The sequence below is a fragment of the Triticum urartu genome, chromosome 3 (assembly GCF_003073215.2).
Source record: "Triticum urartu cultivar G1812 chromosome 3, Tu2.1, whole genome shotgun sequence".
NCBI lineage: Eukaryota > Viridiplantae > Streptophyta > Magnoliopsida > Poales > Poaceae > Triticum > Triticum urartu.
Window position 1 is genome coordinate 80,025,694 of NC_053024.1, and position 26,279 is coordinate 80,051,972.

The following is a 26,279-nucleotide window of genomic DNA, read 5'->3' on the forward strand; positions in this document are numbered from 1 at the left end:
TCATGGCCTCTTTGGTGAAATATGCTGATTTTGATAGTACCAAGGATCCCGAATCTGATGATGACAAGACAGGGAAGGGAAAGAAGAACATCAGCTCCAAAGGTCAGCAGCATCATTGGGTAGGCAATGGCGGAGGAGGCAAGCATAAAGCGGACGGTAACATGGACTTTGTGGCTAATACCAACGCACAGAACAATGGCCAGCGACGCAAGGGTAGGCCAAGAAATCGTAGTGGGGCGCCCAACCCTAACCCAAACCGCCTAAACTATCTGCTAAGCCAGCCCTGTCCAAAACATGGGACGAAGGAGGAACCAGCAAACCACCTTTGGAAGGATTGCTTTATTATGCAGGAGTTCAAGAATTCTAATAATTTCCGGTATGATCGTGAATCTGGCGATGGCTCAGGGTCCGGGCCGGGTTACGGTGGAGGAAGTTCCGGTTCAGGATTTAATGGTAATCCAGGCGGAAATAATGGTCAAAATAATCGGAACAACCAGGGTGGTTACAACCAACAGCAGCAGCAGCAATCGGGTTACCAGAGCAACCCAAAGCAGTTGAGTGGTGGACAGTACCATGTCTTTACCACTAGCTTGGACAAGCGAGACCGGAAGGTTCAGAGGCAGGCAGTCAACTCTGTTGAACCGGCCATACCCTGTTATCTACGTTGGTCTGAACAACCGATCATATGGAGCAGAGAAGATCACCCACCCCAGGTCGATAATCCGGGTCAGTTGGCTCTGGTGGTGGCGCCTCAGGTGGGAGGTTATAGGTTTACCAAGGTGCTCATGGATGGAGGGAGCAGTATTAACATCCTGTACTATGAGACCTTCCGACGTATGGGGCTAACAGATAAGAATCTCAAACCGTCTAATACAGTATTCCACGGTGTAGTCCCTGGCAGATCAGCATATCCCGTTGGTAAGATAGTTCTGGAAGTGGCCTTTGGGGATGATCATGATTCCAGGTCGGAGACATTGACGTTTGAGGTGGTGAAAATCCAAAGTCCATATCATGCCCTGTTTGGGCGACCGGCATACGCCAAGTTTATGGCTCGGCCCTGTTATGTATATTTGCAGCTCAAGATGCCGGGTCACAAGGGGACAATAACGGTTCATGGAAGCCGCAAAATCGCTTTGGAATGTGAGGAAGGAGATGCGGCTTATGCAGAGTCGGTTTGTGCCACCGAGGAGTTGAAGTACTATAAAGACAATGTTGATCCGGCGGACATGACTCCATTGAAGAAGCCAACTACGGAGCATGATCCGGCCCTGAAGTTCAAATCGGCAGCAGAGACTAAGCTTGTTGATTTCGTACCTGGCGATTCGTCCAAGCAGTTCAGCATCAGTGCCAACTTGGATCCGAAATAGGAAGGCGCGCTCATCGAGTTCATCCGTGAGAATCGGGACATTTTCGCATGGAAACCTTCTGACATGCCAGTTGTACCGAGGCAACTCGCTGAGCACACACTTAATGTGGATCCTAAATACAAACCGGTGAAACAGTTCCTCCGCCGGTTTAACGAAGAAAGGCGCAAGGCGATTGGAGAAGAGGTAGCCAGGCTCTTAGCAGCTGGCTTTATTATTGAAGTTTTTCACCCTGAGTGGCTTGCCAATCCAGTGCTGGTCCTCAAGAAAAACGGCACCTGGCGCATGTGTGTGGATTACACAGATCTTAATAAGGCTTGTCCAGCACATCCTTTTGCCCTCCCCCGTATTGATCAAATTATTGATGCTACGGCGGGTTGTGAGCGTCTAAGTTTTTTGGATGCGTATTCTGGCTATCATTAGATCAAAATGGTAGTTAAGGACCAGGAGAAGACAGCATTTATAACACCCTTTGGAGCCTTCTGCTATGTGTCTATGCCCTTCGGGCTCAAGAGTGCCCAGGCAACTTATCAACGGTGTGTACAAAATTGTCTTCACAAGCAGATTGGCCGTAATGTACATGCTTACGTGGATGATATCGTGGTTAAATCCAGGGAGAAGGAGACTCTGATTGATGATTTGAAAGAAACCTTTGATAATCTGAGAACATACAAGATGATGCTTAATCCGGACAAGTGTGTTTTTGGTGTACCGACAGGCAAGCTATTGGGTTTTCTAGTATCCAATAGGGGAATTGAGGCTAATCCGGAGAAGATCACAGTTATCACCTCCCTGGCTAAACCGAAGTGTATCAACGATGTTCAACGCCTGGCAGGCAGGATTGCTGCGCTAAGCCGGTTTATCAGTCGCCTGGGTGAGAAGGCAATCCCTTTATATCAGATGTTGAAAAAGACGGATTAGTTTGTCTGGAGTTCTGCTGCTGATGAAGCGTTTGAGGACTTAAAGCGACAATTGGCCAATCCGCCTGTGCTCGCCGCTCCCGTTGACAAGGAGCCCTTACTGCTATATGTTGCTGCTAATGTTCGGGTGGTTAGTGTAGCTATTGTGGTAGAGCAAAAGGAGGCACGTAAGGAGCATCTGGTTCAACGTACGGTTTATTACATCAGCGAGGTGCTTATTGAGTCCAAGCAAAGGTATCCGCATTGGCAGAAGCTGGTGTATGGAGTCTTTATGGCAAGCCGGAAGCTTCAAAAATATTTCCAAGGGCACTCAATTACGGTGGTCAGTTCTGCTCCTTTGGGAGATATCATCCAAAACCGGGAAGCAACTGGCCGTATTGCAAAGTGGGCCATAGAGCTGGGGCCATACGGTTTGAAGTATGTGCCTCGAATAGCGGTTAAGTCTCAAGCACTTGTTGATTTCATCAATGATTGGACGGTAATGCAAGCACCTAAAGAAAAGCCGAATCATACGTATTGGACCATCCATTTTGACGGATCCAGGCAGTTGGAAGGCTCGGGGGCTGGAGTCGTATTAACTTCCCCACGAGGTGATAAGTTTTGTTATGTTCTCCGTTTAATGTTCCCTTGTACTAACAATGCAGCTAAGTATGAAGCCTTGCTCCATGGTCTCCGGATGGCTAAGGAGATGAATCTAAGTCGAGTTAAGTGCTTCGGTGACTCGGACCTTGTGGCCTAGCAAGTGTCTGGCACTTGGGACTCCAAGGACCACTCATGGCAGCATATCGTCGTGAGGTGGATACTGTCGCAGGTTATTTCAAAGGCTATCAGGTGGATCACGTGGACCGGCGGAAAAATGAAGCGGCAGACGCTTTAAGCCAGCTGGGCTCTCAGCGCAAACCGGTCCCACCCAATGTTTTTCTGGATGTGTTGCACAACCCGTCGGTCAAGATCCCTGGTGAAGAGGATTTCGCTATTACTGATCCGGAGGCTCAATTGGTGGCGGCTCTGCATGTTATTCCGGATTGGACGCTTCCTTACCTGGCGTACAAGAACCGGGGTGAGTTGCCAGAGGATGAAATTCTAGCAAGGCAGATAATCCGGCAATCCAAGTCCATGGCTATCATCAACGGCGAGTTGCATCATTGCAGTATATCAGGGGCTTTCCAACGCTGTGTGTCTCCTGAAGAAGGCCTGAAATCTTGCGTGAGATCCTCGAAGGAGATTGTGGTCACCATGCCGGTTCAAAGTCTCTGGTGGCTAAAGCGTTTCGCCATGGTTTTTATTGGTTAACTGCTCATGCTGATGCGGAGGATCTGGTCAGACGGTGTGATGGTTGCCAAAGGTTTTCAAGGCGCGCTCATGTACCGGCTCAAGAATTGAGAATGATTCCGATTACCTGGCCCTTTGCGACTTGGGGGCTGGATATGGTTGGGCCTTTCAAAAGGTCCAAAGATAAGAAGACCCACCTCCTGGTGGCGGTTGACAAGTTTACAAAGTGGGTGGAGGCAGAACCTGTTAGCAAGTGTGATGCGGCCACAGCGGTTCAGTTCATCAAAAAGGTGATTTTTCCGGTTTGGATTTCCGCACAGTATTATCACAGATAATGGTACCAATTTATCTAAAGGTGCTATGAAGAAGTTCCGCGAACGAGAGCACATCCGGCTCGACGTTTCATCAGTGGCACATCCATAGTCCAATGGTCAAGCAGAAAGAGCTAATCAAGAGATCTTGAAAGGCATCAAGCCCTGGCTCATGGTTCCTTTGCAGAGAACGCCGGGTTGTTGGGTAGAAGAATTACCATCTGTGCTATGGAGTATCAATACAACACCCAACAGATCAACAGGATACACACCCTTCTTCATGGTTTATGGAGCGGAGGCGGTTTTCCCTAGTGATATCCGGCATGATTCACCTCGTGTCATAGCTTATATTGAAGCAGACAATGAGACAATACAGCAAGATGCTTTGGACCGGTTGGATGAAGAGCGTGACATCGCAGCCGCCCGATCGGCGATTTACCAGCAGGATCTTCGTCGTTATCATAGTCGCCGGGTCAGAACCAGAACCTTTCAGGAAGGAGATTTGGTGCTTCGGCTCATCCAAGATCAGACTAACATGCATAAGCTATCCCCACCTTGGGGGGGCCTTTCGTGGTCAGCAAGAATCTGCACAACGGTTCGTACTATCTGATCGATATTCAAGAGCATAAGGACTCACGTACATCAGAGGAGGAGACTAACAGGCCGTGGAATATAGCTCATCTTCGGCCTTACTACACCTGAGCCATTGGCTATACTTATGTACATATTACGACAATGTATATATTATGATTAAATATAATAAACCGGAACCTCAGCTAAAGCAGGGTATCTGTTCTTTTACATCATGTGAGGTTACACGTAGTTGCTCTAAAGCGGCCTCCGGTTTACCCCTTCAGTTCGCTTTGCTAAAAGCATCGTGTTATATCACTTGGAGGATTGGTCGTGTCTGAACCAATACCATGCCTCTTGATAGGCGAAAGCCACCAGATCACTTGGGGACTTGGTCATGTCTAAACCAGTCATGCCTCTTGGTCGGCCTAAGGCCACAGAATAACTTGGGGGCTTGGTCGAACCCGAACCATGACCACGCCATTTGGTCGGCATAAATGCCACGGTTTCATCTGGGGACCTGGCTGATTAGAACCATAGTTACACCTAACGGGAACTTGGTCGTGTTTAGCCATGGTAACGCCATTTGATCAGCTTAAATAAAACTTTTCTTTTGCTTCACACGTTTCTTTAAAGGGGTTTTTTTGCTTTTTCATTGTGTTTCTTAAACTGACAATTTTTTTTCAATTGACGGAACATAGTTCACGTCAATCCGGAGGCTATTTGACCGGTTTGATCCGTGTTGTTAACATCCTCTTGTGGAGTAACACGGTGTTTATTATAACCCGGTACGGTTTACATGGTAAACCAGCGTCATATATATATACAGGAGTTGTTATCTCCTCCAACAGTATGGGTTTGCAAAACTCCGCTTCAAGATTGGCCAAGCCAACTTCATGCTCAATGACGGCAGGTATCATGTATCTCAAAATTTGGTCATACTTAAAATTTTGTTTTCATATATGAAGACATCATATTCCGCCTGACGGTACAACCGCGGTGGCACTTGACGAATTTTTCATTTCAGAAAGTGTTTTGGAAAGTTCATTGCCACAGGAAGAACAAATTATGCACGAAGGCATATCAACATCAAAGGTATCAGCTAGCCTATTACAAGGCAACATGGTGCCCATAATAATATAATTGTTTTTCACAAAGAAGAGGCAGTTTTAAACCGGCGTCCGGTTCAAGCTTGGTCACCAGCCTGGCCTGATGGTTGTGGGTCGTCCTGCGCCGCATCAGCCTCCGTATCCCTACCCAGTGGCTGGAAATCCACAGTTGTCCAGTCGATTCCCATTAATGCTTGAAAAACAGCTTCATCGTGGATCAGCAAGGATGGGTCAATATCGGGAGCGTAAGTATGCTTACGGATTGGAGGAATCAGATTTTCCGATTCATGGATTGGCACAGCTATTCGCTTGTTCTGACTATCATATTGCGCTTGATAACGAGACAAGTTTGCTTCCTCAGCCAACTGACAAGCTAGTGGACGCACCTCCCGGTTTATCGCTCGCAGATCCGCTTCACCGAATTCTGATGCGTCTTCCTTCAAGCTGGTATAGCCCTGAGCCGCTTCAACAGGATCAAAATCCGGCACCCAGGCTTTTTCCCGGATTAAAGCATTGATTGCGCCGGTTCGAGCAGCAGATTTCTTTAGCTCTTCAATCCGGGCAGGAAACACTAACGGTTTCATCAGAGTTGAATCAAATTAGGTGCCGGTTTGTTATGAGAGGCGGTACAGATGATCCGCTGGGCACCAGTATACAATTGTTCAACCAATGTATAGGCGGCTTTTAGCTTCTTCCGTACATCTGACCCCAAGTGACCAATGCGTGTCCCTGAAATACCATAAAGGGTTAATAAACCGGCGACTTTGTCAGAAGGCAGAGCCAATTCAGTAGGAAAACTGGCTTACCAAAGATAGCAGCAGTCATGGTATGCATGTGCCGCTTTATGCTGGTCAGTTCATCTGCCACTTGTTTTAGTGCAGCCTCAGCATCCTCTACTCGTTTGAGCAAAGCAGATTTCTCAATGGCCCAGTCCACCCGTTTCTTCTTGAAGTTCTCCTTGAGTTGTTCCATGGCGCTTAAAGCACTGGCCAATTCCTCTTTTGCTTTGGAGGTTTCAGCTTGTTGGGTTTTCAGGGCTTCTTGAAGATCGATGACTTGGTTCTCCTTCATCTTCAGCTCCGCCTGCATGCATACAGATATATGCTTCAACAAATTGGTAGAAGGATTCAAGTACCAACCACATAACAAGTTATGCGCTTAGTACTTGGGGGCTAATGCATATTTGATCTAAAGCGGCCTCCGGTTTACATCTTTCATCTTTCGATTGTTTACGAAGTCCCAAGATCAATACAAGTATTCAACTTGGCACTTGGGGGCTAATGGCTACTTGATCATATATATTCCGAAACAACAGTTTCAATTACTTAAAGTACCGGTTTAACTACGCTAAAGTTGAACCGGCCCTTGGGGGATACATCATTAAATTTCAAAGCAACCAGATTTATATTATTTAAGTCCCGGTTTGAAAGAATATTCCAAACCAGCCCTTGGGGGCTAGGAGAGTCAGGAATGGAAGCATACAAGCAGGAAGGAGCATATGGAAATTACCTCATATTTGTCTTTCATCATGTTGACCAGACCGGCTTCATAGTCACGGCTGGTATACAGCCGGTTCAGATAGCCGGAATGGATATCTTGGGCGTTCAGAGCAGCGTAAGTCGTCAGATCAGCGTTCCACTTGCCTTTTCCAAAGGCAGCAAGTTCTTCCTTGGCAGAATGTTTGGATAAAGCGACGGGATGGTTTGGCTCAGTATGGCCCGTACCAGTAATGACAACTTCATCATCTTTGGTACCACCGGTTCGCACTGGAGCTGTTGGCTTGTCAGTAGGCTTTGCTGGACCGGTGGAGCTTTCAATCCGGATGGAACCTGTAGGATGATGGGTAGGACCTGACGTGTCAGTAGGTCTCTCTTCTACAATAAGATCATCATCTTGCTGTGGTGGATCGTTGGGAATATCCTCAGGAATAGCCGCTTCAACATTGGGTGTCTTGTCCGCTTCAAGAACGACATCCTCTTCGGCCGCTTTGTCCAGGCGGACCTTCTTGCTTGGCCTAGGTTTGACCCTGAGAAGGATAACAAAATCAAATACAGAATATGTTCTAAGGCAATGTACTGCAAACATCACAATAAGTAGCCGATGACTCGCCAGAAAATGAGTGGGAAGTAACCTGATAATTGGAGTCAGACGGAGTAAGAGGTTGACGAAAGCAGCCCTCTTTAGGACAAGCACTGACAAGCAAATTAGAGACCTCGGAATGGCGTTTCCGAACCGGACTGTTCGGTAAACCGGCGGAGGTAACTACCTGGCCGCTTTGCTGGGTGGTGCGGCGAGCTTCGTGTTGTTGGGTCTTCATAAGAAGTTTAGGGTCCAAATAAGCAAGAGGATGAGAAAATTTAACTTTCCGGTTTTCCTGACGGATTTTTTGTGAAGTCAAAGTTTCTGAATCGGAAGAGAGAATAATTACCTCGGCAACATCCGTGTGGCTGGCTTCGACATCATCCTAACAAATATCATCATCAATAAGACGCATGAAAAATAAACCAAGTGAGTCAAGTTCTACCTCAAAGTCCGGATTATCAACCTCATCATCAGGAGCCGGATTAGAAGGGAAGCAGGCCGGTTCTGGCGCAGATGTGTTCCGGTTCATTCATTATCTTACGCACAGCCTCTGTGATTTCTTCACCAGAGAGCTGGAGTCTTGAGTGTCGCAGTGGGTCATCAACACGGTCAGTATACTGGCACATCAAACCGGAGCGCAGACTAAGAGGCAGTATGCTCCATGATATCCAACAGCGAGCAAGGTCAACCCATGTTAAACCGTTGGCCATAAAGCTCTGAGCTTTGACAGCTGAGGAGCATATTTACTTCTCTCCTGTGCAGTCAATCTTTGTGGAGAAGGGTGTGTGTTGCTGAGCCGCTCCGGTCGAAAGCCAGGCAAGGGATTTTCACCAGCAGGGGAGGTGTCTTTGCAGTAGAACCATGTCTGATTCCATTCTTTGGGGTGGCTATGCAGTTTTGCGTGAGGGTACGTGACCTCTTTCCTTTTCTGAATCGCCACGCCACCCAACTCCGTATTGGAGCCATCAGTAAATTCAGTACAACGGTTTAAATGGAATAGGTCTCTGAACAGTTCCACTGTGGGCTCCTCTTGAAAGAATACTTCACAGAGCACTTGGAAGTGACACATATTTGTAACAGAGTTGGGGCCAGTATCTTGTGGATGGAGCTGGAAATCGGCTAAGACATCCCGGTAAAATTTAGAACCGGGCGGCTTAAAGCCCCGGGCTAAGTGATCTACGAAAACAACAACCTCTCCTTCTCGAGGTGTGGGAGGGCATTCTTTGCCAGGAGCCCTCCAATGGATTGTATCCTTACTGCCTAAAGCACCAATCAGGACTAAATCGTCCAGTTCAGCCTCTGTGACGCGAGAAGGAACCCAATTGCACTCATACACTTGCTTGGCCATGATGGAATCTACAAGGTAAAAGATCCCGGTTCAAAAATGCATTGATTAAAACGCACTGGTATGTACAATGTTAAACCAGAAACAGCCTTATCTAAACTGGAGTTTCATGAAGCAACCTACATCTGGCGGTTCAACAAGGGGACTAATGGCATATACCGGTTTGGAAAATTTTCTATAAGGTTAAACCGCCTGACCTAAACATTGAAGCAATTGAGATTGCGGATGGTTAAGTATGCAGAAACAGGTTTCACAAGATCTTATTACGGCATTGGATCTGAAGCAAGTTCAGAAAATAAGAAAAATAGTCGAAGATCAAAGCAGAACAGTATTGAATCAATGAACGGAAATATATGTGAGATCTATGGCTTTGGGCAGGAAACTAGCGGCGGATACTGAAAGTTACCGCTACACAAAGCAAGGGTTCACATGTGCATCCAGGAGCTAGTACATGAGTATGAACAAATGATGAACACCGCAAGAACACGAAGCCCTAGATCAGATCTATGTTGAGAAGAACAGAAGACCTACCAGAGCTGAGGAAGACGCGGAAGGTCGCCGCGGCTTTCTGGTGCGTTCAAGTTGATGCAGCGGCCAAGGGTGATGCAGAAGACGACGGCAGCGGCGGAGCTCTGAGACTGGCGACGCGAGGAAGACGAAGAGGAAGGGCACGAAGGGAAGAAAAGAAATGACCCTTCGGGCCTATTTATAAGGCAAAGGACATGTATCAGGCGCGGGAATCAAGGGACCGCAGATTTTGGAAGTGGGGCGGTCACCTCGGTCATTGCGAATCGATTAAACAAGAGGATATCATGGATGTTTTCTTTATGATAGATGATGTCACGCCGGTTTACAGCAAACAGAGAAGATGACGTCACGGCGGTTCAACAGCTACAAGAAGATGTTGAAGACGAAGATTTTTGCTAAGGATTGACATGAACCTGTTCAAATCAATCTGGGGCCTAATGTTGGGGATATTACTACTGGGCATAAACCGGCCTACCTGGGCCGGATTAACTTCATCAGTAGTTCAAAGGTGTTAAAGCCTAAAGAGGCAGATAAAGGCCCAGGGCCCGTAGTCGGTTTACAACCTGTAGCCGTACATCGACGTTTGTGCATATACTTGTACTGTAAGTTAGGAACAAGGAGGGACCAACCCGGATACGAGTATGAACCGGTGTTGGGACTCTCTGAACCGGCGGGCGTCACCCGTGTATATAAGGGGGTGACCTGGCGGCGGTTCAGGGACAACAGACAACAACTCGAGACATAGGCGAAGCTTGTTTGCTCCCTAGTCATCGAAACCCCATCAATTCCATCACAACTAGACGTAGGCTTTTACCTTCCTTGAAGGGGCCGAACTAGTATAAACTCTCTTGCGTCCTTGTGTCCGCTTTAACCCCTAAAAGCTAACCCGTCGCGATGGCTCCACGACTAAGTCCTTTCTCTAGGACATCTGCCGTGACAAAACCACGACAGGATGGTTGAACTTGTGCATCATGTTTAAATTTCTCTTAAACTTGAAATGGGGCCTAATCAACCCCAACCCCCCCCCCCCTGAAAATGCTAATTTCCAACAATTGGAATTTCAATGAACCCGAAATGCCCTTCATAAAAGCCCAACATTTTTGGTCTTGACTAAAACCTCTGCCAAAAATGGTCTTGCAATTTATGGAGCCATTCTGGATTTTTTAAACAAGCCATAAGTATTTGAATTTGGGCATTTTAAATGCTATAAATAATTTAAAGTGCTCAAATAATCTTGGAAGCATTTTTAGGCAGTTGGGAATATTCCCAAATGTGTCTCTAAATATTTCCAGAGTTTTTGGAAATGAAATAGTATTTATTCTATTTCAATACAAATAGCAGGAAATAAATAAAAGCAAAACATAAAGAGAGAGAGAGTTAGAGGACTTACCTGTCACCTGGCCTGGCCTAGCTCGGCCCAGCCCACTGGCCCCTGCCAGTCATCCTCCTCCTCCCGCCAGGAGGACGAGAGGCGCTTGGCCGGCGCCCGCGGCCACACGCCGGCCACCTCCTGCTTCCGCCGACGCCCCGAACGCGCCTACGAGTGCCACGCACTCCCCCACGTCCCCCCTCATTCTCCCCACTCTCCTCGTGCCCCTCTTCCCCCTCTGGCTCTCTCCCCATCCCCTGCCGAGCGCAGCCGTCGCCGCCGACAAGCACCACCGCGGCCATCGCCGCTCCCTCGCCTCTCTGACCGGCCTAGAGGCTCCGCCTCGACCCCCTCTTCCTTCCACCCCGAGCCACGCCACCGCGGGAGCCCCACATCACCGCCACGAGTCGTCTTCCCCGAGAACGGCCGCCGGACTCCATCGACGGATTCGCTGTCGCCAAGCCGTCTCCGAGCAAGCCGAGCCCCTCTTCGTGATCGTTGTGAGCTCCGCCACCGTTTCCCCCTCTCCCCCCGCTCGTCCGCGTCCTCTAACCACCACGGCCATCGGAGCCGAAGCTCGCCGCCGCGATCGCACGTCGCCGTCATGGCCACAGCCACGTTGGGCCGCAACCGAGCATGCCATCGTCTTCAACGCACTCGCAGGAACCCATAGCACCCCCGCACGCCCCTCGCCGTGCCTGCTAGCGACTAGTTCAACCTCGCCCGAACTCCGGCCGCCGCGGACGTGCTCGCCGCCATCGTCTCCGGCCACCCCAGCTCCACCTACTGCCACCACTCGATGCGGCTCACTCCCCGCATCACATAGATGGTCTCCGCCGTCCTTTTGGTCGTCGGAGTGCAAAACCCGAGCCCCTCCGTCGCGTCTGGCCTCGCCTGTGGCTAAACGCGGGCAAGTTTGACCACTTTTTGACCGTGGACTGACGCGTGGTCCCAGGTTGACTCCCCCCTGAGCCTATGACAGGTGGGGCCAGCCTGCTAATTAGTTTATGATTAGAGTCAACTAATTTTAATTAGTTTAGTCACTGACATAAGGGCCCAGGCCCCACTGGCAATGAATTAGTACTAATTTAATCCTGTTAATTAGCTGAGCCACTGACGGACAGGGCCCACCAGTCAAGTTTGACCTGGACGACCCAGTTGACCCGCTGACATCACACCTATGTCATGCTGACGCATTAATTCAATTACTGGAATTATTCTTATATAGGAAATTCCAGAAAATAGCCAAAACTTCTAAAAATCATAGAAAATCAACCATAGCTCCAAATCAAACAATTTATATATGAAAAATGATTAGAAAAATTAAATATATCCATCTGTAATGGTTTCATGCATGAAAAAACAAGTTAACCTTGCTGTTTAAGCAGAATAAGATAATGCACTAATAAGGCTATGTTAAATGAATTAACATTTGAATCTTTGATTCAAATGGGTTCATTCCTTTCTGTTTAGCTTGCATTAGGCCAAGACACATTCATTTTGCCATGTCATAGCATGCATCATATTGTTGCATATTGTCATGTGTTGATTATGTTCGGTGTGTCTTTCGTGGTAGGTTCTGCCTCCGAGGATAACCCCGAGTATCCGTCTGAAGGGCAGTACCCTACTACCACTACATCAGGCAAGCAACCCATTGATCATTCTGATACAAACCCATGTTCTCGCTTCTGCTCTTGTTTACTGCATTAAGACAACGCGATTCAAACTGCTGTGTGCTACGGTAGTTGAACCCTTATCCTCTGCATGACCTATCATTGCCACAGTAACTAGATGAAACCCACTAGCATGTGTAGGAGTTGATTGAGCCATGTATGTGTTTCCTACCGTGCTATGCCTGCTATGCTTAGAGTTGTGTCAGGTCTGGTTCATCTGGGTGATGGGCTAGAGTGAAATGATTATGTCGGTAATGTGAGGGATGTGTTTAACATGATTTGGTAAAGGTATCGATGAGAGGCCATGTAGGAGTACATGGTGGGTTGTTTCATTAAGGCCGTCCATAAGAACTGAGATATGTATATGTGATTTAAGATTCAGTTACTACCATACATAGGGCCCGAAACCAATGGACCCTCTCGGCTTCTTATTCACCCTAGTACTCTGTCCAGGAGTTGCAATTAGTTTCTGGTGTTTGTAGGTTATGTGTTGGCGGCCGTGCGTAGCGCTGACCCTAGGGGTGGGCTATGTTGCGGTAGATACACCGTGGCACGGTGTACCGAGTCACCCGTTTGGTGTCTCGGGAACCCTGTTCACATCGTTCGGGGCCGTATGTGGAAACCTCGGGCGGACTCCCTGCGGATGGAACCTGGATAGGCGATAAACCTGGACTAGAGGCTTGAGTGTTTAGGTAGGCCATGGCCGACACCCTCGTTGGGCTTCCGCTTGAAGGTTGCCGAGTACATGTCGTGTAAACGGCGGTAAGTGGTGAAAGCGTGTATGAAGAAGTACACCCCTTCAGGGTATAAAACTATTCGAATAGCTGCGTCCACGGTAAAGGACTACTTGGTTGCCTATACAGTTCATAGACAAGTTAATGGATACTACTAAAAGACTCAAGATAAGTGTGAGTACCGAGGATGGCCCTCTCGTAGGATGACGAGGGAGGATCCCCAGTGAAGTATTGTGTTGGTGAGTAGTGGACTCGTGTGCGAAAACTATTTTACTAGTGGAGTTCCGTAGGATAGCTTAGCCAAGAGTCAAAGCTGGCTTGCTGCAATAACCCCACCACCTTCTTGAGAATGAGCATGTATAGTAGGATCTGATGTAAGACTTGCAGAGTACCTTTGTACTCATGTTTGCTTAATTACTGTTTTCAGACGACAACACCGCCCCCTCTGATGGGTTTTATGTAGACCTCGACGTCGATGAGTAACTCGCCACCCAGGTGGTGATCCTGGCCATGGAGGGCCCTATGTAGATAGACAGGCTTCGAGAAGCCTTCTTGCTTTCTAGTGTCTGTACTCAGACTATTTGCTTCCGCATGTGCTTGTATGTTTGTATGACTTGAGTGTCGGGTCATGTGACCCCTACCTATATGAACATGTTATGTATGGCTCTCTGGAGCCTTTAAATAAAGTACTTGAATTGTAGAGTTTTGTTGTGATGCCATGTTGTATGTACTCATATCGGGCATATTGTGTGTATGATTGAAATGCTTGGTATGAGTGGGATCCGACAATCTAGTTGTTTATCCTTGGCAGCCTTTCTTATGGGGAAATGTAGTGTTCCTCGAGCCATAGTTGTCCGCTACAGCCCGGTTCACCGGAGTCCTGCTAGCCCAGCACTACTGCTCAGGACACTTGACTGGCCGGCATGTGTTTCACTTCGTTCCTATGTCTGTCCCTTTGGGGAAATGTCACGAGGTGACATCCGGAGTCCTGCCTAGCCTGCTACAGCCCGGGTTCCCCGGAGTCCTGTTAGCCCAGTGCTACAGCACGGATTCACCCGCTGATGACCGACATGCTCGATGTGATTGATGTATGCCTGTCTCCATAGGTCTGCGCCGCTTTGGGTTCACGACTAGCCATGTTGGCCCGGGTTCTCTGTCATATGGATGCTAGTGAAACTATCATATACGTGAGCCAAAAGGCGCAAACGGTCCCGGGCCATGGTAAGGCGACACCCGTGGGGATACCGTGCGTGAGGCCGCAATGTGATATGAGGTGTTACCGGCTAGATTGATGTGACTTGGAATCGGGGTTCTGACAGAAGAAGTTTGGAATGCAAGACTGCAAAGGTTACACGACACCAATGCCTACCAAGAGTCATCTAGATTCTGACGCCAATGGTAAAGAGTTCGATCAAAAGGTATATCGCTCCATGATTGGTTCCTTGCTTTATTTATGTGCATCTAGGCCAGATATCATGCTTAGTGTTTGCATGTGTGCCCGATTCCAAGCGGCACCAAAGGAATCGCATCACTTAGTTGTGAAGCGAATTTTTCGGTATTTGGCTCACACCCCAACGCTAGGATTATGGTATCCAAAGGGCTCAGAGTTTGATCTAGTTGGATCCTCGGATGCTGATTATGCTGGTGACAAGGTGGATCGCAAGTCTACATCGGGCACATGTCACTTTCTGGGACGATCACTTGTATGTTGGTCTTCAAAGAAGTAGAACTGTGTATCTCTCTCCACTGCTGAATCTGAATACATTGCTGCTAGATCTTGCTGCGCTCAGCTTCTATGGATGAAGCAAACACTCAAAGACTATGGCATTCATCTGAAGCAAGTGCCACTCTATTGCGACAATGAAAGTGCCATCAAGATCGCCAACAACCCAGTTCAGCACTCGAAGACAAAGCACATTCAGATCCGTCATCACTTTCTCAGAGATCATGTCATGAAGGAAGATATTGATATCATTCACGTCAGCACTGAAGGGCAACTAGCAGATATCTTCACAAAGCCCTTGGATGGGAAAAGGTTTTGCAAGTTGTTGTGTGAGATAAATATCTTGGAATCCTCAAATGTCCTGTGATCATGCACACATCCTAACACTTATGCATGTTGATGACTTAGATGTGCAAACACACGAAGTAACATATATCTTCAACTAATGAAGACTTACACTCTAAGTGTGAATACATTAACGCGGAATTTGACTTCAGAGGCCACGATAATTGTGCGTCGTGTCTGGGTCTAATATTTCCTATACGGTGGGTAATGCCACCACCAAACTTTTGTTTGGAATACTTTCTGTTGGCGTTGCATTTGCAAAGTCTTCGCATTTGGTTTGTCTTCATTGTTAACATGGCTTCATGTTTATCTTCAATATACTGATTTGGTTTCTGTCCTCTAGAACATTCACTTATAGCTATGTCTTCTAGTTGAATCTTTTGAACTAAGTGAATGTGATTGGACCCTGACCTTTCTATGCTCCCGTCTTAAGTCTATCTATCCAAATCATATGCATTCTATTGAAACTGTCGAATGTCTTCGCTGCGTCCTTGTCAGCAGAAGATACAGAGACAAACATTAAATCTATTTTAAATGCTCAATCCTTTTTGCCTGAAACCCGGAGAAGCGGGAACGACCACCCGACAATCCAGGTGTGTGTGGGAACGTGGAACAACCTCCAATGTGTTGCATGATCACCATGTGTCCTTCAGATGTGAACCGCCAGGGGCACCTGCGTAATAACGATGTGCCGTCCCTGTCCCTATAAATACATGCCTCATCCCTGTCATTATCTCTTCTTCCACTCTCGCACAAACCCTAGCACCACCACTAGCCCTCGACGATGCCGGTGACGAAGCGCTTAGCTGTCGCGACCTCACCGACGTAGTCCTCACGCCGGCCGCGGACATCGTCTTCTCCGCCGTCGCCGTAGGTGTCCTCCGTCGCCAAGTTAGGGCACGAAAGATCGAACTACTCGGCCTCCTCTCCCACTCCATCTAGCAGTTCCTCGTGTGGTAAATAAAAACTCTTTTTATGGTCCTTTTGATCCGATAGATTCATCCTTTTCAACCACAAGTGGTTTCTGTTCCTACAAGTTGGATCTATCTCATTCTGCATCTCATAGCATGCCTAGTATGTTCACTTATGCTTCATAAAGTAGTTAGATTCCTCACTTGTACTTATTCATGGATTCGTACAAATGTGGAACCAACTCTCTACATATGAGTGGATGTCTTCGCACTATGAGGTCAATGTCTTCTAAACTGATTTATCTTCAAAATCTTCTGAGAATGCATATGACCTCGTCCCCTTCCCTCGCATCTCTAATGCTGTCACAGGTACATGTCCGTGGGAGAATCCCTTGGTTCTCATAGTCTGCATTCATTTGCAGACTTCTTACAGCGTCACATAAATTCTCCTAAAGTCAGTTCCTGTCTAACCAGTAGACGGAAGACTTCGACAGTGTTGAAGCCTTTCAGTCTAAACTTCATGACAACTCAAAAATAAGTCAGGAAGGGCGGCAGACAATGCCGTGGAAACACTGCTAAGGACCTGCCACCGGATCTCTATGAGTTATATACAAGTCAGATCCAGAAGAAACCTATGGAGAACGCAAGAACCGAATCCAATGGATTCGAAGACATTGGGTAGAGGAATGGTTCAAGTACAGATTCGTCACCAAGGAGTATGCTAAGAAGAATGCCTTGAAGGGCCCCTGGGGAGATATAATATACAAAGGTCTTCAGCCCAAGTCGAAGTCCGAAGCTATTGCTGAAGGCTTTTACCCCTGCATGATTCATGGACCTCAGCCTGCTAATGCCGACCCATCCTCTCTGTTATGGTGTCGTGAAGATAATCTGTTCAAGCGCAACTATCAGGTTGCAAAGAACTCGGCCAAGGAAAACAAGAAGTCTTTGGGATTAGACTTCAACCCAGGCCCCTCTCCACCACGAGCTGATGGCACACGCGATGCTGAACCCAATCTTATTGGGCCCTTCTACAACTTAGAAGGTCTCATCACTCACATCCAGGTTCAAGGGCAGCCGTGGACCACTCTGCAGATGACTCTGATTCTGATGAAGCGCCTGCACCTCCAAAACCTATGAAGCAAAAGAAACCAAAGGCTTCAAAGCCCCCCTCTGCAACAAAGGTCTCACGGGTGAAGCCTCTGGCCACTACACCTCCTGAAGCCAGTGTGCAGTCTAAAGATCTCTCACTCATCTCCAAGTCTGCCAAGTTGAAAAAGCCCATGCAACCCACTGGTCAAGCACTGACCCCTGCTGCTGTTTTGAGAAACGAGAATGACGCCATTGATCTGTCCAGCGATGACGATCTTGGCGATGACGCTCTAGAGCAATTGATAAATAGCAAGCAAGAGGCGGAAATCTTCAATGAGCTTCCTCTCTTTGATGTGGAGATCATGTACAAGTTTATTGATGAGTGGTTTGACAGCCTAGATGTCAGTTTTGATGATCTTCAGGTTCCAATTGGCCTCATCGTCTCCTTCCACGGAGCCATTGCTCCTGAGCTGGCTCTTGCCCAGAAGATTGTTGAGCTGAAGCACATGATTGACTATGAAAAGGCTCAGTTCATGAAGCACATGGCCAAGCTCAATGTTGAAGACATTCAAAACTTCAAGGTCATGATGCATGAGCTCAAGGAGGCATTCCACAAGAAACAAGAAGAAGCAAAAGGTTCTCATGAGCGCATGAAGAATCTTGCTGCCAAATGTGTTCAAGGCTACAATGAAGCTGAAAAGCGCAAGGCTTTGGGGCGACCAGGCATCGACCCCAGAATGGCTGCCAAGAAGAAGAAGAAGCCAGCTGTGGCCGAACCAGAAGCATCAAGGCAGGAAGAACCTCGCATTGTCTTCCCAGCCAGTATGACTGGCTCGAAGCCTAAGGTCCCCACAGTGGCTTCAGAATTCAAGAAAACTAGAGCAGCCAAAGCCATAAAGCGCAAGACCAAAGCCACCACTGATGATGCTCCCCCAACCAAGAAAAGAAAAACAAAGAAGAGAGACCGGGCTGCTTCCACAGAGCCCCTTCTTGTTGAGCCAATTCTTGTTGCTCGTCCTGCGTCTGAACATCGTGAACGTCGTCTGGTAGTTCATGAGCCTGCTTCCACAGAGGCTCCTGAATTTGAAGAGAATCCAGCTGTTGACCCCACCACAGCTGAAGACATTGGTCCTCACAACAATGTTGAAGATGATGAAGTCCTTCCTCAGATCGAGCACAAATTTGTATCATCGCCTGTTCTCACGAACAGCGAACTCATCAGCATTGGTCGTCCATTGACGCCAATTGCTTAGGATGACTCATGGGATGACCACCCTCAAGAATCCCCTCGTGCTGAAGAAACACCAGTCACTCCCCCACCACAGGTCACCACTCCGGTGATTGACAGTGAAGACTTTGAGGCCCAACCAACTCCATCTCCACAGGCGTCACCAGCATTTCGCAGGCTTCGCAAAGGACCAAGGCCACAGGTCACATTGTCAAGTTTTCCAGAAGGAGAAGAGCGCCAATCCGTTTCACGCGAAGTCTTTCATGAAGCCTCTCCTACTGCGAACATCCCCGAATCTGAAGCCAAAACAGCTAAAGATATTCCAGGTGCATCAGCCAATGACCATGAAGAAGAACCAAGAGAAGAAGAACGTTTTGGTACACCCCCGTCCAACCCTGAAGTTGTTCTCGAGGAGAACGTGTCCGACCCTCCAGCTCCTGAAGTGGAGGTTACCAATACTAAGGCGGCCACCAACATCAACACTGAAGCCAATGACGTTGTCATGGCTGAAGCTAATGTGGCGCCTGAAGCTAATGTGGTGCCAGAAGTGAGTGCACCTGAAGCCAATGCAGCACCCGAAGCAAATCCACTGCCTGAAGCCAATGCCTCTGCTCCTGTACCTCCTCCAAGGCCACACACCATTGAGCAAGCATATGATCATGGACAGCTTGTTACCGTCCACTGGCCAATCCTGGTTCCTCCGCCTGCTCCCGGACCTCAGTTTTCCTATCATGTGGAGCAGAGGCCTCAGGTCCAGAAGCCAAAGCCAAGGCTACCACGGTTTCCAGGTATTGCAACTTCACCAGGATCATTTAATCTGAATGGATTCAAGGCACACAACACATTCTTCAACAGTGACAAGAACCCCTACACAAGGCCAAGAATCTCTTCTGATCGATTCTGGAGTTATCAGCAGCGAAGCTATTATACATGCATCTTGTACAATCAGGGACGCATCTTCCCTCACATGCATCTTGATTTTGAAGCCATTGCTGGACTGCCATGCCTTGAAGAAGCCCTTGACTGCTTCCGTGATGCGGGTCTGCTCAATTTTGTGACTGCAAAGGAACACTGGAATGAAGAACTTCTGCTTCAATTCTATGCTACCCTCCACATTCGTGGATACAACAGGGATCCAAAGACTTGGATCCTTGAGTGGATGACAGGAGATGTTCATCATGAAGCTAAAGCTCAAGACATCATTGAGCTCACAGCCCTGCCCACTCCTTATGAATACTATGAACCAGGTTGTCAACCACACCAGAATGCTTTGGAGAGCATTTTTCAAAAGCCAGAACCCAACATGAGCCAAATGCTAAGCATGATGAAGCCTCTGCCACGCGACGCTGAATACCCAACGGAATTCTTTGTCGAAGACCTAGAGTGTCTGCCCCGTACCATTTACCATATCATCAGGAAAACTCTATGGCCTGTCAAAGGACATTCATCTGCAGCGAAGCTTGAAGGAGCAATGAGGACTTTGGTTTTCTATATCTTCAATGGCATCAGCTTCAATGCTCAAGACTTCTTCATCCGGCAGTTAGCTGCATCTGGCCCCGACATCTTTGGTCTGAAGTTCTACGCTCCGTGGGTAATGCGCCTTATCAAGCTTCACTCTGCCTTCAACAATCAGCCGTCTACGCGCAATCATCTTGTATTCTTGCCAGAGGTTGATCTGTCTGTTGAAGCTATTTACCCAGAGCCTGCCAAGGATCCAATCTATCTTCACAACGTTGATCGTCAAAGCTTCACCCAGCCCATTGAAGGAGTTCGGGTAGTCTCTCGTGTTTATCCCTTGGCTGGTAACACACGTGACCCTCGCGCCCAAACTAACGCAACTGGAAGCACCATTGCCCAAAGGCCTCGGAAGCGATCTCGTGTTCTCAATGACCGAGAGCTTCTCATCGCGCTACATCAGAAACAGGATAAGCATCATGACTGGCTTCAGCGTCAGATGCAAAGCCTCTTGGTGGACGTCAATCGCATTCGCAATCTTGCCACCAAGAATGCCTTTGTCACACATGAAACCTACCGGAGGTCTTGGAAGAGTTTGACTTTGCTCACTGCTGAAGAAGATCTTCAAGACGATGGCTTCACAGAAAGATTCAAGTTTGACTCCACTCCTCCAAGGAATGCTCACTTGCGTCAGACTCCCTCCCTTGAAGACTCTGACTATTCTTCCTCAGCTGCAACGGTGAAATGCCAGAGTTATCGATGATCAGGATGATGCCACTTCACCACCTCCACCTTCAGCGCGTCTCGACACTGCACCGAGTTCTTCTGCACCACCGGACCTCAACGACGACCCTGCTGCTTCGCCTGCACCTCATGGGAACGAGTAGAAGCTCTATGTCTTCAAACGTTTTTGGTCCTTACTAACAAAAGGGGGAGAAGCATATGAGTTGATAGTCTTCAAGCAGGTCCATATGGGTGGTTGCTTTACTTTTTTCTACATTTGCAAAGTGCTTACAACTCACGCTTTTGAAACATTTGGTTTGTTTTTGAGTTGTGACACTTAAACTTGATGGCCGTCTGCTACTTTTTCGACATTATGTGATGCGATGATAAATTCCGCATGTGCGATGATAAATTCTGCACGAAGTCATTTGGCAGACGTCCATTTTCCATTATGCATGTCATTATCTTCGATATATCCTTTCATGCATGATGAATTGTCTTCATAAGTAAAAGAGGAGCTCCGCAAGTACATCCTGCCATGTGCATTTGCAATCAAAAGCAAATACTTACGAAGACAATACTTAAATCCTTTACAATTTCACATACTTTTATCCCCGTTGAAAACTTCAACCAGTTTGTCATCAATCACCAAAAAGGGGGAGATTGTAAGTCCATCTAGTGCCAGCGCTAGTTGGTTTTGGAGTATTGATGACAAACCTGGTTGAGGGACTAATGTCTTTGTGAAGATTGCAGGATAACACAGGTAGTAGTCCCTCACTGATTCGGTTTACCTACCGGAGATGACCCCTAAAAATGTATGAAGACATTGAAGACAAAGGTGGTATGTGAAGGTATTCACATTGAAGTCTGTGACAAGAGAAGACATTGTGTGAAAACTATGGAGCACGAAAACTTAGTTCTTTCGTTGTTTCGTTTTCTTCTTTGTTGAGTCATAGGAACCACTATACTGTTAAGTGGGGTCCAACTGAACCAGTCAGAATGACTGAAGTGATGCTTAACCAAAATCCTATGTCTTCGAGAGAAGACAATGAGAGAAAATCTTATCCAGAGCTGGATAAGTCAGCTTTGCTTGTAGCTCAAGTAAAGTTGTCGTGTGTGTTTGAAATATGACCATTGGAACACGTGTTAGTTCCTTAGTGACCCAGGGTCATTTCTGACAAATCAGGTCGGGTTGCTTGGTGGCTATAAATAGCCCACCCCCTACACCATAAATTGGTTGGCTACTCAGAGTTAGTGCACGGTTTTGTCGTTTGAGAGCAACCCACCTCGAAGCCTTTGAGAGAGAAATCCTTGTGAGGACAAAGCCCTAAACACCTAGAGCCAAAGAGTGTTAGGCATCACTAAAGTCTTCCTGTCTGTGTGATCTGAAGACTTATTACACTTGAGGACTGTGAATCCTCTAGCTGGTTAGGTGTCGTGTTTTGAGCATCCAAGAGTCATTGTGGATCGCCGGTGAACGAAGTCTGTGAAGGTTTGGAAGTCTACCTTGAAGACTTACCAGAGTAATTGGGCGAGGACTGGGTGTCCTTAGCTCAAGGGGAATAAGGTGAAGACACAGTCTTCTGAGTTAAATCTCAGCCTCCCTAACCAGATGTACAGTTGTCACAGCAAATGGAACTGGTCCAAGAAATCATTGTCTTCAACGAGCAACTGGTTCTATCCTTTCCATCTCTTTATTTACAGTTGGTCCTTGTGAAGTCATTGCCTGTTTGCATTATCTTTTGTCTTCACTGAGTGACTGCTTGTTCTGATTGCCTTCATACTATCTTCCATCCTGATCTATACTGCCTAGTTGCTATTAGTCTTTTATCTTTCATTTCATTGAATACTTGACTATGGCTTTCTTAGTGTACTCTACCTTTCGCTGCATGGTAATAGGTTTATTTCTATCGTTTGTCTTCGAAACTTCCATGTTTTGAAGACTTTCATAAAAATCGCCTATTCACCCCCCCCCTCTAGTTGTCACTAGCACTTTCACTTCCTATACGGTGGGTAACGCCACCACCAAAATCTGTTTGAAGTGTTTCATGTGGCGTCATAATTGCATAGTCTTCGCATTTTGTTTATCTTCAACATTAATTTAACTTCGAGGCTTATCGTCGCAATGTTGAGTTCATCTGATATATATATTCGTGTTCTACCCTCTACAGCATTCACTTATAGCTATGTCTTTATGCTTGAATCTTTTCTTGATCTAAGTGAATGTGATCGGACCCTAACCTCTTCTGTGCTTCTTCCTCAAATTCTATCTGTCCAGATCATATGCATTCTATTGAAACCTATCAAGTGTCTTTTCTGAGTCCTTGTCAGCAGAAGACAAAGAGACAAACATTTCAATCTATTTTTAATGTTCTATCCTTATTTCCTGAATACCGGAGAAGCCAGAACGACCACCCGACAATCAAGGCGTGCGTGGGAACATGGAACAACTTCCAATGTGTTGCATGCAAGCCACGTGTCCTTCAGATGTGAACCGCCAGGGGCACCTGCGTAATTACGATGTGATGTCCCTGTCCTTATAAACACACACACACCGCGGTCATTATCTCTTCTTCCACCTCGCCACCTCGCACAAACCCTAGCGCCTCCGCTAGCTCAAGTCGATGCCGGAGACGAAGCGCTTAGCTACCGCGACGTATTCAACACTGTCCTCACGCCGGCCGAGGACCTCATTGATACGTCTCCGTCGTATCTATAATTTTTGATTGTTCCATGCCAATATTATTCAACTTTTATATACTTTTTGGCAACTTTTTATATTATTTTTGACACTAACATATTGATCCAGTGCCCAGTGCTAGTTCCTGTCTGTTGCATGTTTTTGGTTTCGTAGAATATCCATATCAAACGGAGTCCAAACGGGATAAAAACGGACGGAGCTTATTTTTGGAAAATATGGAAAATTTGGAAGGAAAATCAACGCGAACCAGTGCCTGAGGTGGTCACGAGGAGGGGGGCGCCCCCCCTTAGGGCACGCCCCCTACCCTCGTGAGCCCACCGTAAGGCAGTTGACGCTCTTCTTTTGCCGCAAGAAAGCTAATATTCGGAAAAAAATCACGGCGAAGGTTTCAGGCCAATCAGAGTTACGGATCTCCATATATACGCAAAACGGTGAAACAGAGACAGAACAGAACGTAGAAACAGAGAGACAGAGAGACAGATCCAATCTCGGTGGGGCTCTCGCCCCTCCCGTGCCATGGAGGCCATGGACCAGAGGGGAAACCCTTCTCCCATCTAGGGAGGAGGTCAAGGAAGAAGAATAAGGAGGGGGGCTCTCTCCCCCTCACTTCCGGTGGCGTCGGAATGCCACCGGGGGCCATCATCATCACCGCGATCTACACCAACACCTCCGCCATCTTCACCAACATCTCCATCACCTTTCCCCCTCTATCTATAGCGGTCCACTCTCCCGCAACCCGCTCTACCCTCTACTTGAACATGGTGCTTTATGCTTCATATTATTATCCAATGATGTGTTGCCATCCTATGATGTCTGAGTAGATTTTCGTTGTCCTATCGGTGTTTGATGAATTGCTATGATTGATTTAATTTGCTTGTGTTTATGTTGATGTCCTTTGGTGCCCATCATATGAGCGCGCGTGTGGATCACACCATAGGGTTACTTGTATGTTGATAGGACTATGTATTGGAGGGCAAGAGTGACAGAAGCTTCAACCTAGCATAGAAATTGATGCATGCCGGATTGAAGGGGGACCAATATATCTTAATGCTATGGTTGGGTTTTACCTTAATGAACATTAGTAGTTGCGGATGCTTGCTAATAGTTCCAATCATAAGTGCATAGAATTCCAAGTCAGGGATGACATGCTAGCAGTGGCCTCTCCCACATAATACTTGCTATCGGTCTAGTAAAGTAGTCAATTGCTTAGGGGCAATTTCACAACTCCTACCACCACTTTTCCACACTCGCTATATTTACTTTATTGTATCTTTATCTAAACAGCCCCTACTTTTTATTTATGTATTCTTTATTGTCTTGCAAACCTATCCAACCACACCTACAAAGTACTTCTAGTTTCATACTTGTTCTAGGTAAAGCGAACGTCAAGCGTGCGTAGAGTTGTATCGGTGGTCGATAGAAATTGAGGGAATATTTGTTCTACCTTTAGCTCCTCGTTGGGTTCGACACTCTTACTTATCGAAAACTGTTGCGATCCCCTATACTTGTGGGTTATCACTCGTCCTCTCCGCCGCCGCCGTAGGTGTCTTCCATCGCCAAGTTAGGGCACGTGAGATTGAACTGCTCGGCTTCTAACTCTGCCTTGTCTAGCAGTTCGTTCGTGGTAATTAAATCTTACTTTTTACTGCCTTTTAGATCCATCAAATCCATCCACTTGAACCAAAAGTGGTTTCTTCACTTCCAAATATGGATCCATCCTTATCTGCATCTCATATCATGTTAAGAATATTCACTTGTGCTTCATAACTAGTTAGATTCCTCACTTGTACTTATTCATGGATTCGTACACATCTAGAACCGGTTCTCTTCAAATAAGTGAATGTCTTCGCTCTATGAGGTCAATGTCTTCAAACTGATTTATCTTCAAAATCTTCTGTGAATGCATATGACCTCTTCCCCTTCCCTCGCACCTTAATGCTGTCACAGGTACATGTCCGTGGGAAAATCCCTTGGTTCTCATAGTCTGCATTCATTTGAAGAGTTCTTACAGCATCACATACACTCTCCTGAAGCCAGCTCTTGTTTGACCAACAGAAGGAAGCCATTCACTGTTTGAAGCCAATCAGCCTGAATATAATGGCCACTAAAAAATCTGTCCGGAAGGGTGGCAGACAGCGCAGAGGCAACACAGCTCTAGATCTACCTCCGGATCTGTACGAGTTGTACAAGTCAGATCCTGAAGAAAGTTACAATCGACGCAAGACCTGAATCCAATGGATTCAAAGATATTGGGCAGAAGAATGGTTCAAGTACCACTTCGTGACCCCTGAATATGCAGAGAAGAATGCTATCAAGCGCCCATGGGGAGATAACCTATACAGGAATCTACAGCCAAAGTCGAAGCCTGAAGCCATTGCTCAAGGCTTCTACCCATGCATGGTCCAAGGACTGAAGCCTGATACTGCCGACCCTTCATCCTTGTTATGGTGTCGTGAAGACAGTCTGTTCAAGTGCAACTATCAGTTTGCCAAGGAGTCAGCTACCAAGAACAAGAAGGGGCTAGGACTCAACTTCAACCCTGGTCCATATGCTTCAAGGGCTAACGGCACACGCGATGCCAATCCAAATGTCATCGGCCCCTTTGCCAACTTCGATGGTCTTCTCTCACACATCGCTGCTCAGAGGGCTACGGTGGAGCAATCTGCTGATTATGCGGACTCTGAAGATGCGCCAGCACCACCGAAGCAAAATACGAAGAAGACAAACGCTTTGAAGCCCTCTGCCACACCAAAAGCTTCGACCCTGGAGCCATTGGCCACAGCACCTCCTGAAGCCAGTGTGCAGTCTGAAGACATGTCTCGTGTCT